This window comes from Schistocerca piceifrons, chromosome 5 (genome assembly GCF_021461385.2).
Source record: "Schistocerca piceifrons isolate TAMUIC-IGC-003096 chromosome 5, iqSchPice1.1, whole genome shotgun sequence".
NCBI classification, from domain to species: domain Eukaryota; kingdom Metazoa; phylum Arthropoda; class Insecta; order Orthoptera; family Acrididae; genus Schistocerca; species Schistocerca piceifrons.
Genome location: NC_060142.1, coordinates 696,814,999 through 696,819,627, shown reverse-complemented (window position 1 = coordinate 696,819,627; position 4,629 = coordinate 696,814,999). Strand labels below are relative to the sequence as shown.

General features: G+C 43.6%; 1 non-coding gene across 1 annotated transcript; it reads right to left on the bottom strand.

Annotated features, from left to right (window-relative positions):
* Positions 1-1,996: 1,996 nt before the first annotated feature.
* Positions 1,997-2,070, bottom strand: Trnat-ugu. Its single transcript has one exon. It is a non-coding gene; the product is annotated as a tRNA-Thr (tRNA).
* Between the last annotated feature and the right edge of the window lie 2,559 nt (positions 2,071-4,629).

Sequence of the window (4,629 nt, the reverse complement as noted above, 5' to 3'; positions counted from 1 at the left end):
GGACGTAGGTCGCAACTGCTATTCTGAGATATGAAGAGGTTGGGAAAGAAGAGAAATTCGTGGCGTGCTGTATCAAACCAAGACTGATGACTCCAAAAATAAATAAATAAATAAAATAAAATAAAAAGGAGGCAGGGCAGTTGTAATTTGTGGACGTTACATTCAACCAAGCACATGCAATGCGACATCTTAATGCAGAGGGGAGTGTTATGGGACCATTGCTTTTCACAATATATATAAATGACTTAGTAGATAGTGTCGGAAGTTCCATGCGGCTTTTCGCGGATGATGCTGTAGTATACAGAGAAGTTGCTGCATTAGAAAATTGTAGCGAAATACAGGAAGATCTGCAGCGGATAGGCACTTGGTGCAGGGAGTGGCAACTGACCCTTAACATAGACAAATGTAATATATTGCGAATACATAGAAAGAAGGATCCTTTATTGTATGATTATATGATAGCGGAACAAACACTGGTAGCAGTTACTTCTGTAAAATATCTGGGAGTATGCGTACGGAACGATTTGAAGTGGAATGATCATATAAAACTAATTGTTGGTAAGGCGGGTACCAGGTTGAGATTCATTGGGAGAGTGCTTAGAAAATGTAGTCCATCAACAAAGGAGGTGGCTTACAAAACACTCGTTCGACCTATACTTGAGTGTTGCTCATCAGTGTGGGATCCGTACCAGGTCGGGTTGACGGAGGAGATAGAGAAGATCCAAAGAAGAGCGGCGCGTTTCGTCACTGGGTTATTTGGTAACCGTGATAGCGTTACGGAGATGTTTAATAAACTCAAGTGGCAGACTCTGCAAGAGAGGCGCTCTGCATCGCGGTGTAGCTTGCTCGCCAGGTTTCGAGAGGGTGCGTTTCTGGATGAGGTATCGAATATATTGCTTCCCCCTACTTATACTTCCCGAGGAGATCACGAATGTAAAATTAGAGAGATTAGAGCGCGCACGGAGGCTTTCAGACAGTCGTTCTTCCCGCGAACCATACGCGACTGGAACAGGAAAGGGAGGTAATGACAGTGGCACGTAAAGTGCCCTCCGCCACACACCGTTGGGTGGCTTGCGGAGTATCAATGTAGATGTAGATGTAGATGTAGTGCAAGTTGCAAGGGCGGTCTCTTTGATCCAGAAAGGATGGACTTACGGTCGTGCTGCTGATGACTCCAAAGGCTCTCCACGTGTCGTCTGTAGGTTGTGGACACACTGTAGGGAGACAGGCCAGTACACAAGGCGCGTTGGAAAAGGCCGCCGACGCATTACAACCCCACGTGAAGACCGGTGTCTGGCCATCTGTGTTGCGACGTCGTACGGATACCACCAGAGCACTGCTAGACGATTTCAGAAAGACCCCTGGAGCCGCTGTGTCCGATAAGACTGTAATGAACAGACCTTACCGCCCAGATGTCCTGTTCGAGTAGACAGCTTGTCACGCCAACATCTTGCAGCTCGCCTTCTGTTCTGCCGTTCTCACGTCAACTGGCGACTGCCTTACTGGCGAAATTTGTTAGTCACAGCCGAGTCCATATATCCCCTGAAGCAAGGTGATGACCGTGTTCGAGTGCAGTACCTGGCAAATGTTGTCCAGAAACTCGACAGATTTCTACGGTTCTGTGATGTTGTGAGGAGGTTTAAGTGTTGACGCCTTACTGCCAGGCAGTACATCGACCATGTTGGACCATAGGCTGTTAATGCCATGGCCTCTGAGGCGGGCGTCAGCAGGGATCTCTTGTGAAGCCTGGACACCAAGTTGTGCCATGTAGGTATGAGGCAGTGAGAACATACACGTTATTGGAGCTCTCAGAGTCCAATGAAAAGCACCCAGGATGACGGGATGAAGTTTCCAGTTTGTTTTCGACAACAATCAGGCGTTTGGTTTTTCTTTTTCTTTAGATGTAAACGATCGAAGATGAAATGTTTTACAATGAAATGAATACCCCTTGTTGCATACAGACGTTGACATGTCAACGGGGACAGTTGAAAATGTGTGCCCCAACCGGGACTCGAACCCGGGATCTCCTGCTTACAAGGCAGACGCTCTATCCATCTGAGCCACCGAGGACACGGAGGATAGTGCGACTGCAGGGACTTATCTCTGGCACGCCTCCCGTGAGACCCACATTCGCAACTTATTGTTTTGCACTATATTCATAGTGCCCCTGCCCATTATACTCATTACTCGCGGCTTTTCTGCCGATTCCCGTAAGAGTTCGGGCGCTCTTTGTACATCCGCACAGAAGAAGACGGTCAAATGGCAAGTGAGCCTTAACTATATGTATATGAAGATACCATCTTCATATATATATGAAATGGTTTGTTGTGTACTTGATTTTTGAAAGATAAAGATATAATTTAGTAACGTATCCAGTCCTCCGTTATTGCTCATTAGAGTATGGCAGACGCCCAGAAATTTGAGCGATGTATTTATTGCGAGTGGGAGTAGGACTCAGAATGAGATGAATTGAATTAAACGAAATATGAGACATGTCAGCACAGTAATGGGGTGACACGTTTCAAAATGATGTTGTCATCCATATTTAATCGGTAAGTAATTTTCAGCACAGTAGCTCGCCTACCCCCTGTGCATTCAGAGATATCTCGCGTCTATTCCTGTCAGTGATACATTTTGACTATGGCACGTGATGCTAGCAGAAACGATTTTACTCAACCGGTTGCATGACAAATCAGCAGATGAAATGCTTATTGTGCTGATGTCTGCCAAGATAGAGTGCTTCACGTGTCTGGTCCCGCCGAACACGTTGAAATCTCATGCATGGCTAATCTGTGCGACGTGTCTATGCCGCGTATTGTGTGGCGCAATCAAATGAAAACGAGGCAGATGGAAAAAAGGAAGTAAACTGTTTATTATTTCAAAATGTGGGCGGGCCCGCATGCTACCAAGGCTGTTTTGACTACGCTGCAAAAGTTCCTTTGGGACGCCTTCACACGTCCTCCATACACTCTCTACCTCTCCCCATTCGATTTCCATACTTTGGAGCCCTGAAAAAAAGACATTCGAGGCCGTCCTTTCGGATGGTTCCGTGAGCAGCCGAAAGCAGTTTTCCATGAAGACACTGACCGTCTTGCCCCACAGCAGGATGGATGTATTAACGGGTATGATAATAACTTTTGAAATAATAAATAGTTTACTTTTTTCCATACGTTTCGTTTTCATTTAACTGTCTCTTGTATAATACAAGTACTGGTTTCAACATTTGAGGGAAACTTATGAAAGATATCAAATTAGAGAAACATACAGCAAATGACAGAAATTTAAGTATACTGTTACCATCGTAGTGTTCCGCTTCACTACGACTTGTTAAATAACTGTGTTGTAATTTTCTTGAGTAATCTGTACGATCAGGAAACTGTGTAAACCTCCTACTTCGTTCGATTACGTGTACCTAATGAGTTGATCAGGCATCAGTCCCGTAGAACTCGTACTTTAGCCAAAACGATAGGATTGAGTGTAGAATTAATCAGTGTGACGGCAATTTACTACACTCTCTAACTGAAGACTTTTCACTTGCAAATAAAGTTGAGTGGAATTGGTTAGCTAGCTAAGTATCGTCGGTATGTAGAAATCCCATGTAAAAGTTTTGATCGCTAAAAACTTTATTTTTGACGTGTTTCAAGTCCTCATCATCAGGTAGTTGTGGCAAAATTTACACAAAGCACGAGTTAGAAAAGCAAATACATACTAATTACGAGGCCGAAGTAACATCAGGAATGGAAGTACAGGTCTCATATGCAGTTGCTGTAGGTTTTGACATGATTCATCTGTGGTCCCAGCAGGTTGAAGTTTGCTTGCTTTGTTTGGGAAATTGTAATTTAAAAAAATTGTAATGTCTTCCTTTATAATGCTCGCCCTTGCGTTGTTTTGTGTCTCGATGTGCGTAGTTGCCTAATGTGCTGCATAATCTTTGTATGTGTACTGTGATAGGCTTTGACTGATAACGTGTTCTGTTTTATTGTTCATTGTCGATTTGACACTTATTGTGAAACGTCCCCTTAGAAAAATTATCAATGATTGTGCTTAAACTGACACACAATATTTTGAGCGCAACGCAATCTGACTTTTAATAATCCCTACAAAAGAATGACCCTGACCTAACAATAACCTATACCTTCCATGCATCACTTACCTCACAAAAATCTTCGTTACTCGAACTACTGCAATACAGCGAGCGCCACTACTGCCAGCTAAATAAAAGATTCAAACTACTGAAGGCACTAACTACTGATAGGCATAGTTAGCAAATGAAACATTTTGATAGAGCACAAACAATGTATTTACCTTAATAGTGTTCAAAAGTCATAATATATATAGCAGTTCATGGCATCCAGTCTTACAAATTTACTCTTTCTGATGGACACACGTCCAGATCGTCCGCTCTCAAAATTCATTCATCTCTCTCCCCACATCCACCACTGCCGGCGGCTCACCTCCAACTGCGCAACGCTACGCGCTGTTAACAGCCAACTGCCCAACACTAGAATAGCAATATTGCAACAATGCAGACCAGCCACAGACTTCACACAGCACAGTCAGTGATTTTCATATAGAGCGCTACGTGACGTTACCAACATAAAAACCTAAACAGCCTACTTACAATTGTAA